This window comes from Strix uralensis, chromosome 1 (assembly GCF_047716275.1).
Source record: "Strix uralensis isolate ZFMK-TIS-50842 chromosome 1, bStrUra1, whole genome shotgun sequence".
NCBI classification, from domain to species: domain Eukaryota; kingdom Metazoa; phylum Chordata; class Aves; order Strigiformes; family Strigidae; genus Strix; species Strix uralensis.
Window position 1 is genome coordinate 161,841,765 of NC_133972.1, and position 13,916 is coordinate 161,855,680.

Genomic DNA, 13,916 nt, shown 5'->3' on the forward strand with positions numbered 1-13,916 from the left:
GTTTGGCAGATGCTGCTGCAGCTAGTGGGAGTTTCATGAACTCCTGGCCTCAGTGAGAGCAGGGTTCATGCCAGGCTCTGAAATACCATGCCTGGACTAAGAAAAAGCTCCATTACTAACTCCATATCTGAAGCTTTTGGCAAAATTGGGTTTATTCCATGGAACAGGTCAGGTTTCCTGAACAGCGAGGCTGGGAAACCTGTCCCCGTAGGGTGCTGGAGCCTTCAAGATGTTGGGTGGGTCCTGTAGGGTGCACTAAAGCCATCACTGAAAATGCTCCAGATGCTGCACAATGAAGCCCCATATCCCTCATGTAACAGGGCCCAACTGCTCTATCAAGAGAGTGCTTTAGCTTCATCAGTAGAGATATTCCTGCCTTCCCACAGCACAGGTCAAAATTAGGTCTGTTGTTCCCATTTGCGCAAGCCTGACAAACAGAAACTGGTCCTAAATTAAATACAGCAAATCGCAGCTCAGACATGAGAGCGGGACCAGAGCGTGCCAGAGTGGTTGGCAGCTACCGCTGGCTTTCTTCACAGCATTGTCTCCCCATGGGGTTTTCCCAAGATCAGTATTTCCTCAGCCCAGAGCTTTTGGTTTTTTTCTCAGAAGCATACTTTTTTTTCCCCACCACCACCTTCTCTACCGTAAACTTTCTTTTTTAGTTATCTCATGACCTCCATTTTAAGCCCAAATCCTGCAAGATGTAGGCACCAACATCTATGGCTCATGGTGGGAGCAAGGTAGGTGGACACCCCAAAAGATGTGTGCCCTGGCTCTCGATGGCTGTGACCACTGCTCTGTGGAGATGTGCCAAAGGAAAACCATGTCTGGGAGTTGCACACCAGAGGAAAAAAAAAAAAAAGTCTGAAGGAAGTCAACCCTTGCTTCTGCTGTATGCATCGTACTGGGCATCAGAGGTGATCTGGGTCTTCTTGGTGTCTCCAACCCCTTTTGCACCACTGCAGGAGCTGAGATCACTCAGTTGCTGGTGGCCCAGTGCATTCCTGGTGTCTAGAACTCGTAAAAATGAACAGCACTGGGGTTTCCCTCCCTTTCTGTCTAAGTTCTCATTTTCCCTGTGGTTTAGGGTTTCATCCATAATGCTAAATATAATGCGCGTTACTGGTGTTGGGCTCCAAGGCTCCATCCTGAAGTCAGTGTAGGATTGATCAGTGGGTTTGCAGAACTCAGGTCACCCTAAAGCATTTCAGGGAGTGAGGCCAAAGCACAGAGGACTTGCCATTTCCCCCCAAACCAGTGAGGCATGTCAGAGAACCAACCTGTAATGCAATGAAGGACTTAAGAGCAGCAGTTAAAATCTTCCAGTGAGTTAGGAGGAGCAGGGGCCTGTCTGAGGGAAGGTCACAAGGATGGGGAGGACTTTTGCCTTTTGTGTTGCTGCAAGCCCATGGCCTTTTACTGGGCTTGACCACATTGCTTTCTGCATTGCAGATGCCAGACAGAGCTCACTGCTTTGGGGGAAAAAGCAGACCTAGTAGTAACATTCATAAAAGGTATGAAGTAACGGGTTAGCTCAGGTTTTGGTAAGCACTGCTGCAGTATGGGTGAGGAGGATGGCGCAGAAAATCTGCCTTGTGCTGCTGCGTGCAGCTCCAGCCTGAGTGGGTGCTTGCACTTCTTGCACACACACCTCAATAGGGAAAAATATGCTGAACATAATCCTTATCATAGAGCCCTTGCTCTGTGCTGGGAACTGGGGATATGTGTAGGCAGGTGAGTATTTGAAGGTTGTTTTTTGGGGGGTTATTTTTTAATCTCTGGTCCATGGTGCAGTCTTTATGTAGGTACAGGAGTTGCAGCAGAGCCAGGGAGCTGCTCTGCAGAGCACAGGCATGTGCAATTTTTTCTGTTGCCTTGCAGTTTGTATAATTATTTTCTAAAGTCATGCAAAAAAAAAGTATTTAATGAGAGGATTTACGGGGGGAGAGAGACCTGAAGTCGTCTTGTCTTTAGCACCACCTGTCCTGTGCCACAAAGTAGCTGCCCCCAACGCATGTGCACATGGTCTTTCAGCCAGTGTGAGGATCTGCCTGCGGTGTATAGTAGGGAGAGATCAGCAGAGTCGAGGCTGGGCTGTATGTCCCTGTTAGAAATCTGTAGGGAGTTATTAGCTGGGTGTTACATACAGCAAAAATCTGGTACGCTACCACAGCATCAGGCTGTGATAGGGATAGGCTTCAGGGTACGGTTAATACAAAATGCAGTGCTACTGCATGTGCAGGTGGACACAGTTGACAGTTCAAATAGTTGTTCATAGTGCCTTCAAAAATAATACGCTGCTTTTATAATTTTTGCAGGGGTACTCCTCAGCTGCACTGCCCTGATGTTGAAGGGGAAATGCTGTCTGAAAATAGAAGAAACCTCTATTTTCCTGCCTGGGGTGAGATAGCGTGTTGTGACTCCCAAGTCTCAAACTGCGCTTGCAGAGGCACAGCAAGAAATACTTTCGTGGAGCATCATCACAGGATCGTTTATAGTGCCAAAGTTCTACTACTGCATTAAAAAAGAAAGAAAGAAAGAAAGAAAAGGGTCCTTGTACATAGGTTTCTCCTTAGCTTCTCTCCCACCCACTTTCCTGCCCAGCCTCTTCCTCTACTGGAACAGATTTGTACAATGTGGAAATTTTGTTAACTTTTTGATAGGTGCAAGTTATTCTTGCATATAATGCCATTGCAAAATTTGGGGGTTGGTTTTGGGGAGGGAAGTGTCTTTTGTGGGGGAGGTAGAATTTTTTCTGAAGCATTTTAAGACAGATCTGCAGTCTTTTGGAGTCTTGTTGGTGCGGATCAACATCTGAGCCCAGATCCCGACCCTGGTTTACATTTTGGCCCACTTAAACACATTACGGGATTGGGGAGGGTTGTTCTGGAGTGGTTGGGGTTTGGTTTTTTCCTTGTTGTTTTGATTTTTTTGTTTTGTTTTATGGCCACCTGCTACCGGTTGAAGTATTTAAATCTCTGCTTTTCTGTGCTCCTACAAGACAAGTCTTCTCCAGCTCCTGTACTTTACTTTTCACAAGCCAGTCCCAGCTGTGCGTCTCTGAAGATTTGGCTAGAATGCCTTTTTTGTTTGGTTTCTTTTTTTAGCACTTTTTGTTTAAACATGCAGTACAACCCCCAGAGGGGTTAGAGTGAGGAAATTAAGATGCTTCATAATCCGAACTTGTGTTTCTTGGGCTGGTATAAGGATGGACACCATAACCAACAGTCTGCCCTCCAGCTTTAGATGTTGTAGCGCACAACAGAAATTTCTGATTAACCCTTGCCACTAAATTTCTAGATCAATCCTAGGTTCCCAGGTGCACTTTTTTCCAAATACTGCTAATTTGGATTTGTGTGGGGGTGTCTGTCCATGCACGTGTGAGGAGGAGGAAGGAGAGCAGGAGCGTGGGTGTGTAGGCGAGCGGGTGCAAGAGCTGTCCAGTGCATTCCTCTGACAAGCTGGGTTTGAAAAATTTACCCACCTTTCAGTACGCTGCACAGAGGATGCTAGGGAGTTTGAATAAATCCAACTTTTCTAACTTGTTGCTCATTTGTTGTAACTCAATAAAACAAAGGCTAAACATTTTGGTAACTTTTTTTGTGTCTCTTTTTTTTTTTTTTTTTTTTTTTAATTCCATTTAAAACCCAAACTTGACCCCCACCAGCTCTCCCTGATGCACAAGAGCTCAGTGTCTTCCAAGCCCTGATTAGGGTTTTAAGTGGTTGTGCAGTAATCAGCTTGGCCAACACTAAACAGATTAAAGTGAACTTGGTGAACTACTGATGTTTATTTTCCTAGTGTTAGCTCTTCCCTGTGCATGGGGGTCAGATACCACTTGGGAACAGGGCTTTTGGTTACAGTCACAACCTGAATGAATGAAAGGGACTGTCCCCATAACCCAGCTGTATGGAGTTATTTTTAATAATCATCAGCACATTTAAGTGTTGAGGGAGGTTTCCAGTGGGTGGGGGCAAGGGCTCAGCAACTTTCAATAAAATTGTCTAATTCATTTCTGAAGAGGAGTGACTGGATGGGGCAGTGCTTGCTGTGTTTTCATGTCACAGGCCAATGCCAAGAGGTGGGGAGGCTGCCTCTGCTCCTGCCTGACAATGTGCACATGTCCCATCACATGCAACACTGTGCATCGTACTCCTGCGTGCGTGGAGGCGGATGCCCATGCAGTCACGTCCATACACCCGTGTGGGTTGTCACATCGATGGATGCAAGTGCCAGGTGGCCAAAAAGAAAATGCCTCAGAGGACAGGACTCCAGAGTTGTAACTGAAACTAATTGCCACTTCTGTCTGTTTTGCTTACATGAAATGATGCTAATATTTTAATTGCCCTTGTGCACAGTTTTTAACAGCCACTTGGCAGCTTAATATTCCAGTTTGCATCTCTCCTTTCTGATGTGTGTGTATGCCTGTGTGTCTGGAGCGCTGACCTACTTTGCTTAACCAGCAGCACTCCCAGGGAGCTCAGCAGGAGGTTTAGGAAGAACAAGACCCACCTGGGTTTTCTGTATTTGTACAGCCCCAGACACAGTGGCGTTAGGGGCCAGGACTGGGGCAATTTAAGATCTCTGCAATTGAAATAAAACAATAGCAGCAGCCCTGGAGTCTGTCATTGCACAGATAATAAAGCTGAAGCTCTTCCACAGCAAACAAACAGGCTTGCAAAAGACTGGCACAGCCTTTGCCAGCATCGCCAGAACGACAGCACTGGGTAGCTTTGTGCAGGCAGGTTGGGGTGTGATATCAAACCTTCAGGCGCCAGGTTTTGTCAGGGAAAGCTGATCCGGTGGCCCCTTTTCTTTAGCTTAAAGCAACCCAGGTCCCCACAGGGATTGCTTCAGTGTGGCTGCCAGAACAGGTTCACAAACTGGGCATTGCAAGCAGGCTTTGTTTTTAATTAATACCGACGCAGTGACTGCATTTCTAGGAGAGTGCAAGTGGTGAGGCACAATCAGGACATTGTGCGTGGCAGCCATTAAGGATGGCCTTATCTGTGGGGTTTCATTGCACACGGATGAAAATAGGCTGCTGACACTGAGATTCCTCCCGCCCAGCCTTGCCTCCCTGGCACAGGAGCCTGGCATTTGCACCACGGTGCGTGGCTGAGAGCAGGACTGTGCGCTGGGAGCAGGGCCCGCAAAGCCCGGCAGCGAGGGGGTGTCTTGGGACAGCCTTTCTCAGGCAGGGTTCCCAGGAACAGCAGTCCCTGATGCTCACGTTTTGACTGACATCTTGCACAATGTGTTTCAACCTAAGTTTGTGTCCTGTGTGTGGCCACCGCCACACACACAAACCCAGCACCATCTCTTGAAATGTTCTGATTAGAAGAAAGCCAGTTAACACAAAACCACAGAAAAACTAAAACAATCAGATTTTTGCTTTTTTTTTTTTTTTTTAAATGTGTCTTGTAGAAAATTCCATCGCTTAGAAGCCAGGAACAACTTGAATTAGGTGGCCTCTACGGTCTTAATTTAGTCTGCTTGCATGCTGACAAGAGGATGGGTTTCCATTATACACCCGCATTACTTCTCCTGCCTGGTCCATAAAATGCTGGAAAGGGTGCTGCTCAGTGAATGAGCTGCCATTAGCTCCTTATTGCTGTCAGGGCACTCCAAGTGAATAACAACACAGATACACAATTTAGGACAGGTCAGACAGAAACCTTATTAAATGTGGTCACGGTGAAAGACCACTCGGACAGCAGAAAATAACAGCATCACGGAATGGTTTTGGTCAGAAGGAACCTTCAAAGATCATCTCATCCAATGCCATGGGCAGGGACATCTTTCTCTAGATCAGGTTGCTCAAAGCCCCATCCAACCTGACTGTGAAGTTTTGGGGCAGAAACTTCAGTGTTTATGAACCTCTCTGCAGCTGAAATGATTCATTTTTCACACCCCCCCCCCCTTTTCTTAAAGAAAAAACCAAAACCGCTTCACTTTTCAACCACATTGCTGCAGTGGCACCATTTCTTACCTCAAATCTCTGATGTTGACCTTTAGGAATTTCATTTAATGCAACACTTTGAAAGTCAGCCAGTGAGTGGTGCAGGGAGTCTGCATCTGCAGGGTGAAGCCCAGCAGCTGCAGGGATGATTCTCAGAAGAAGGGGTGTCCCAGCACCACACAGACCATCACAGGCTGGAGGGGGAAGTGCTGGGTTATGCAAGAAATCTTTGTGACCATTTACCATAATGATAATTATGTGGTGATAACTTAAAATCTAGAGAAATACACAAGGAAAACAGCAACCAAGCTAAGTAATAATTACGCATTATATTCATCTTTAGCTGAAATCTAATCACTGAAACTTTCCCTATCTTCTTGTAGCCCTCAGATATTGTTAGGTAGCAAAAAGACACATCCTGAAATCTTACTAGCTTACAGAAGGGGGAAAAAGAATTAATTACAAAGGCATATAAGGCAATATTTTAGGAAATCCATTTGACATCCTGATAGCAAGGAAAGAGCACCCAGTGATGGAAAGGAACTTTTAAAATAATCTCCTGAGGAAAAAGAGAGACCTGAGACCATTTAGATCAGCAAAAGTGAGGACTTCTGTACTCGTTTGATCAGTAACTAAGGGAAAGTGGTTATGACTCTTGAACATAATTCTGAAAATATTCAGAGTACAGGAGGAAAAGTGAATGCATCAAGAGCAAGAGAATATGAGATACATGGCAAAGGAATGAAAAAGTAGCATAAAAAAACAAGGCAGGGTTTCTCGAGTGTTATGTAGTTGAACCATATCCCAATCAGATTATTGCAAGCTCTAGCGAGGATGGAGGTAAGAGCTGAGTGACCGGGTAATTGTCAGACCTAATCACACAGCACACATCTAGAGTGCAGTAAGCAAAAGCAGGGTTTTTCCATTGTATTATTTCAATCAGACCTGATGCTCCAAAATGATAGTTCTAATTGTATTACAATTCTTACAATTTAAGTGTACTGTGAGAACCACACAGCCAGCGAACTGGCTCAGGCACAGTAAGTGGGACATCTATGAAGCTTCTTTGGTACACAAACTCATCCTCTCCCTAGTCTTTTATTTTTCTTTCTTAAAAGTCTAGATCATCCCAGTGCAATATATCATGTAAAATTTAGCATGCAGCAATCTTAATCTAAAAAATCATTGGTTTTGTAACACATCTATGAGATAGTTAAAGGAATAATACCACTAACCCGAGTTTATGGACAGAGAAACTGAAACACATACGTAGTTATTCACAAGACTGCAGAATAAACGTGCTAAAGGCAAGAGCTGGAGTTCAGCTTGGCCTTGTCTTGACTTCCAGCAAGGAAGCTTCATTTTAGATTTGCATCAAATCATTGCCGTTTCATCTGTGTTTCTTATTCTTTCACTCAAAGCCTTTCCCTTTCCAAGAGGCAAAGACACAAGGACAGAAATGAGTGAGCCAGGACTGGGGCTCCTCAGGGACCCACATCCTGCATGATCTCACCAGGACATCCCTCTTCCCCCCACCAGTTCTCCAGGAGCAGCTTTCATCTTCCTGCCTTAATTCCCTCCACTTTTAAGTCTCTCCCTAAACACCTTCCCTGTCTCCCATTTCCCACGACCCTTGTTTTGGGGGGGTGCCGCAGAAGGTGCTGAGTGCTCTCCCCAGCCTGGCTGGCATTTATGGCCACTGCTGCAGCTGCTCTTTTATTCCCACAGAGGGGGAATTTCTCCTCCCTTTAAAGCAGGAGCTCATAGCATGCCCCAGGGTGCTTTATAACACATTAGCATGCATGTGTGATTAAATCCCTCTCAGTATTAAGAGCATTGCTCTCTCCTCAGCTTGACAGCAACAGAGCCATTGAGCCTCTTTGGCCTCTCCAAACTGCTCACTTGAAGTCACTAATACCAAAAGGCATTTTACCACATGGTGGCATTTAACATACCTCTGTACCTAAATGTTCCAATCTGACATCTTTTGGGGTTTTGTCATCCTCTAACCCCAGCAGCCCCTCTCATCTCAGTGCTGGGGCCATCAGCTAATGCTGGTAAATGACCATGAGGTTCTCCAGCAAGGTGGAAATACTTCACTTTGCCTCCTGCCTCGACGCGCTCCCAAGACACAGCAGCATCATGTCTTATCACCCGACTGATAAACCTCTTCATAAAGGGATCTTCCCCAGCGCCTATTCATTATAGCCAGGGTTTCACACAAATTCAGGCTTATTTGGCTGCTCTCTGATGGTCTGTTGCCTACAAGTCTGCTCCGGGTCCTCCCAAGGCACTTTGGAACATTTACCTTCACTTGGGTTGGCCATAGCTTCAATCATTGAGCCCCATCAGCTGCTGCCTCACCTGAAGGGCCATGTTACCCCCATGCTCTCCCCCAAAATTGTCCCCAGGTGAGGGGATGATGTTCAGCAGGGGAGCTGGCTCTGAAAAGCCAGGGCAGCTCCCTGCAGCCAGGAATTTAAATCCGCACTAAATTTGATCAACTGATGTTGTTGTTATTGCTTGTGACACATTTGGAGATAGAGGCACTGCTCATGCTAAGAATGAGGGACACATCTGGAGCAGCTGTGACAAATAGGATGCCAGTGGTTTTGGCATCATTAGCCCCATTATACAGAGGGAGAGCAGAAGTACCCCAGACAGGGAAGCACAGCTCCAAACCTTTTCTCCAGCCCTAATTCAGCTACCACCAGGTTTCAACCACAGCTAGGCAAACAGCAAACAGAGAGCACCTGGGTCAGGGAAGGGGGCTGGGGTTTGACCTGCTTTCCACGATGCCAACAGAGCCCAGGAGCACAACCCAAGCCCTATCCCTGTGTCTGAAGGGCAGCATGCTCTAAGGCTCCCTATTAGGGATTTAAACAAAAGGAATTTTAATCTTTTTTTTTTTTCTCTCTTTAATGCCAGTGTTTGAATGTGGGGGGATGGAAATTTTAAGCATGAAGCCACATGCTGAAGGTCATGGAAAGGCAAGGCAGACATTGTCTTCAGTAATACTAAAAGGAAGACCAGCCCTGCTGTGTCAGAGCAAAAAAATGAATACTTCTTTTGATTGGAAAGAAAGTTTCTCCATGCCTGGTTGCGGTGTAGCATTGCACAACAGAGACTGCTGCGGCTGGGAGCAAGAAGAATTAATTACTTTGCTTTTTGAAGCATGGGCTGCTCTGCTCTGCTGTGCCAGCTTCAAGAACGATAAGCGCTTATCCAAAGAGCACAGTTTTGTCCTCCGGCACATGAGTTTTGCCCATCTAAATCACAGGAGGCTGCTGAGTTTTTGTTTTGTTTTCTTCATACTTGGCCTACGCTTGAACCTGGGCAGTGCCACTCTCTTTTCAGACTCACAGACACCAATTTTATGCCATCTGAGGGAAGGACACTGGACCGAGCATCAGTGTTGGCCATGAAGCGCCGCAGTGTAATTGCGTTAAGCGCCATCCCAGAGTGCTGGGTACCATTGTCACAGCACATTGCAGCCCCGCGGCACAGACAAGGTTTTGCCAAATGCAAATTTATCTCCAAAACACCTCCTCTTGGGGGATTTTGCTTTCAAGGGCATTTCAGCATCTAAACAAAGATGAAGTACGCCTCTCTCTGAGCGAGCAGGCGGTGGGGAGGTGGCACTGAAGGATGTCTTTAGTGCTTCGTCCTCAGCTGGGCAGCAGCAAGTCATACTGCAGAACAGGCTTATTGATGATGTGTTTGGCCTTCCAGAGGGTTGAATTGTTTTCTTGAGTCTCTTACACACCCTTATTTGTTTAAAAGGAGATTTTTTTTTTTTTCCTTCATACAAGTGACTTGGGAACTGAAGTCAAACAGGTTGCTAGAGCCTTCCTCCTGTGCTCACAAATAACTTCCAGGTGGCCCTTGGCAGGAGAGAAATGGTTTCACTCAGTGAAAGCACCACCCACCAATTCAGGATAGCTGCAGATGCTGCCACACTGACCTTCAACAAGCAAAATCCCACGGTGTTTAAATTTTCACCATGGTGTTGATGCCCCTTCTGAAAAAGAGCAATTCCCACCTCTCCCAGAGCCACTGTATGTGGCCATCCGCAGCCTCATCCTGCCAGAGTCATAACTCCTAGCTCTCCTCCTAACCCCAACTTTCTGACAAAAGCTGCTGATTTACCTGAACAGTTGCAAAAGAACTGAAGGACACAGGCATGGGGCAGTTTTGACATGAACAGGTCCTGCTGGCCCGTTAACAGACTCTTCCAGCAATACTCAGCGAGCCTCATCCCAGTTCTCCGATGGTAGAGCCAAAACTGATGTCTCCTCAGCATCCTGTACATTGAAGTTAATTCATCTTCACAGCATCAATAACTTTTTTTTTAAAAAATGTAACAAGCATGAGACTAAATATAAGTTACTCAGAGCTTATCAGGCTTTTACCATCCATTTCTTGATGCAAGGCTAGAACTGCCCTACTTCCCATGTCTTGCATAACTGATTTTAATTCGCTACTCCTGAATCACAGCCACCAGCACCTAAGCAAGCCAAGAAACAAACTCTTGGACAAGAAAGATCAGCACTTCTTTAGAATTATGTTCTTCCTGAATTATCATGTGCAGACAGCAATTTCTTAACTGACAGTTATGCTTGTTCAACACTAGATCAATGCTTCAAATATGACCCAGACTACCAGCTTCTTAAAGCCATCACTGTTCAGGCTGCAAGACAGATGTACAGGGGTGGGGAAAAAAAAAATTATGCCCATATCCTATCTGTTGCAGCTGCTATTCAGACAGAGGGCTTGCAGAGCAGGACACCAATATACTTCTTTCTTCCAACCTTCTCCTTTCCCACCCGTGCTCACCAGCTCTTTACTGGGGTTGAAGTATCAGTCAGTGGCTGTTTTCTGGCAAACGTAGCAAAGCTGAAGCCTGACACACAGTGGCATACTCAGAAATGAATGCAAATCCACAGAATTGCCCTCCTTTGGGCAATGTATGGTTTACAATTGCTCTCTGCCCAGCAGGAACATCTAAAAGTAAGCTTACCTTTTAGCATTTACTTTAACACAGCTTGCAATTTTAAGGTACTCCTCTGAAAGGGGAAAAGATCAAAGCTTTACAGGCAAGTGATTTGGCCCACAGATTAAGTTACATCTTGGGTCAAAAAAACAGCAGAAATACAGTAAGATACGTATCCAGCATGAGCGATCTTGGCAGCGGCAACAGCGCTGAGTTAAAGATCACCAAATATAAAGGAGATGCCATGTGCTGTCCTGCTCCGCGCTCTGGCTGGCTGGAGACGCACAGCCCTGCCCTGCCGCTCCAGCCCCTGCAGATGGGCTCTTCCAGGGCAGGGTGCTCCTCCTGACCTCCTCTACTGCCCGGCCCTTTGCATTCCACCAAAGCCCCTCCAGAGAATGAGCAGGAACAAGCCCATATTCTCCACGAATTAAAAAACAAACCAACCCATACAAGTGGGATTGAATTCCCTCTTGCCTTTCAGCTACGGAGCCATCAAGACTAAACTATTCTTAGACACAGGGTCAGGGTGCTGCCTTCATGGTCACAGAGGTAGATACTTTCCTGCTTGCTACTCTTTCCCCTAGATTCCTCCAGCTTTCCCTCCCCTTCACTAACATGCCCACACATCTCTTTGGGTGTTTTTTTCTTTGAACAATGCAGCCAGGGGTCATGATTAATCACAGAGTTTTCCATACTTCATTTCCCTGCTCATTGTCCCGTGCCACTTGTTGAGAACCTTATCTTTATTAGCTGGCCTTATCACGACTCGATTACACATGAACAGAAACTCTCCTTACTCAGCAGGATTTCCTTAGGATTGCATTGCTTTCGGCTTCACAGAGCAGCTCTGTGGAGTGAGCCACTCCACTAGAGCCAGCCTAGGAAGTTATTGATCTCATTTAAGATGCACGAGGGGACACGAAAAGCTGTAGGATGACTTTGAGGAACTGGCAGGAGCAGATTTAGAGGACAAAGCATTTCTATAGGGGAGCGAATGCATTAGCTTATGTTGTTTGTATTGGCATTAAATTATACAGTAATTACTTGGTCTCGGTGAGCTGTGCTCTAATAGCAGCTACAGAGCTATCTGAGATCCTTCAGCACAGGGACTGCATCCAGCTAAAACGTTCCCCTATCCACTTAGCTACTCAACCAAATAATACAGCTGTAGGGCCTATTGTTATCTGTCTGCTTTAAAGAAATTAGACTGATACAGTTCTTAAGAGATTTACTAGACCTTCAAGTGCAATATCACCACACCACGTACATCTCTGATTGATAGAGGATTTTTTTCCTTCAATGATACTATCACCTTGCCCAGGAAGGTTAAATACCATCAACTTGTATCATTGCCCTTGCTTTTTCTCCTTTCTTAAAAAATACATTATACAGCACAATTCATAATTTGAAAAGGAGAGAGTGATGGGTGCAAGAGAGAGGGAAAATGCATTGTTAGAGATGAGAAAAGCTGTTTCTTAACAGGTGGCTGTATGAACCCCAAAAATCCATCTCTTGTGAAGGCAATGGTCTGTCCAAGGACTCCACCCTGGTGAGATCTCCCAGTGCCAGACAGTCCAGGTGAGAAGCAAGCCGAGCTCACCATTTGGTTAATGATAGCTTTCCCTCTGCTTGGGAAGAGTGGTATCTCTGCAGTGACATGCCATTGCTGTGGCCCTTCACACTCCCCTCTGCTCCCAAAACAGCCCATGTATGTCTTCATGGGGTGGCTCTGAAGAGTAGAAATGAGGATGTTTGGAGAATTCATTAGACACTCAATTAATACAGCTAGAAAAAAAATGGGTAAGACTGAAAGCACAAATGCTCTTCTTCTGAAATAGCAGCAGCAGGCTCCAAAAGCCAGTGTGGCATTTGAGGGCAATTACTCTGAGTTTAACTAGTTACATTCATCAGACCATCTGAGAGAACAAGTGGCTGCTATCTGGAAAACAGAGATGGATGTAAGCAAGGGAAGAGGTATTAAACTAGTTATCACCTACAGGGGATGAAAAAAAAAAAAAAAGAGAGATTGGTAATTTACTGCCTCTATGACAGCCAACAGAGGAGGCAAAAAAAGATTATAAATTGCTATAAAACCAATATTGCTACTGGGCACATGATTTTAAGTATCAAGACTCAACTTCTGAAAATGGTTTGGAGCTCTTTGTACATGATGGGTGTCAAGGCAGGCAACGGATAGAGTCCCTGTTACAGCCTGCTCAGGCTTTCTAAATTGATGAGGATTTACATTTTGCAGGTGCATCTGATCATTCCTGTAAGTCTTCCCTGCCTCTGCAGAACACAGGCAGCGGGTGCGGGTACAATGCAGTAGAGCTGAGAATACCCCTCTCTTCTTCCTCCTGTGCTATTGTGAAACATTAAATTTGGCCCTAATTCTTAGAGTGCAGTTTCAGACCAAAAAGAGGGAAGGGAGCTTTAAATGAAATAATACTGCTCCAACTGAAATATACAGGAAAACTAAAAATTGGATTGTAACTACCACAGTGAGAGCAGCAGACACGCTAGGAAGCTTTCACCAGGAATGCAGAAACTCTCCACCCAGAAGCTATAGGTTCTTCAACCTCTCGAGGTACTCCCTGCTCACAGAAAGCTGTTGACAATGATCCAAGTTAGGCCTTTTTCCAACATGCAAGTCCCATCTCAGGCAAGAGTCACAAATACCAATTTCTTTTAACTTGTTGCAGTAAAAAACCACCACAACATTTGTGGAAACAAAGGCTGCAGAAGTGATTTGCTCCAATCAAAACAGTAGGTTCCAATTTCAGCTTTTAAGGGTTGATTTGAGCTCTATAAGCAAACAGAAACCTATCATATATTCTAACCTAGCTGAAAAGTCATTTTAGAAATAAAAACCTGAAACATTTCATCCTCATCAGCATCATCCAAATGAAATATTCTCATGTTGCAAGAACTCCCCCTACACACACACAATTTCTT

General features: G+C 45.3%; 1 protein-coding gene across 3 annotated transcripts in view; it reads left to right on the forward strand.

The window, feature by feature from the left end:
• The window catches only part of ZHX2 (zinc fingers and homeoboxes 2), a 78,415-nt gene extending 74,818 nt beyond the window's left edge, over positions 1 to 3,597 (forward strand). For all 3 annotated transcript variants that reach the window (XM_074887278.1, XM_074887287.1, XM_074887269.1), the window contains one exon: positions 2,322 to 3,597. The gene's annotated coding sequence lies outside the window, so the exon portion shown is untranslated. The remainder of the gene's footprint in view (positions 1 to 2,321) is intronic.
• Positions 3,598 to 13,916: the final 10,319 nt, after the last annotated feature.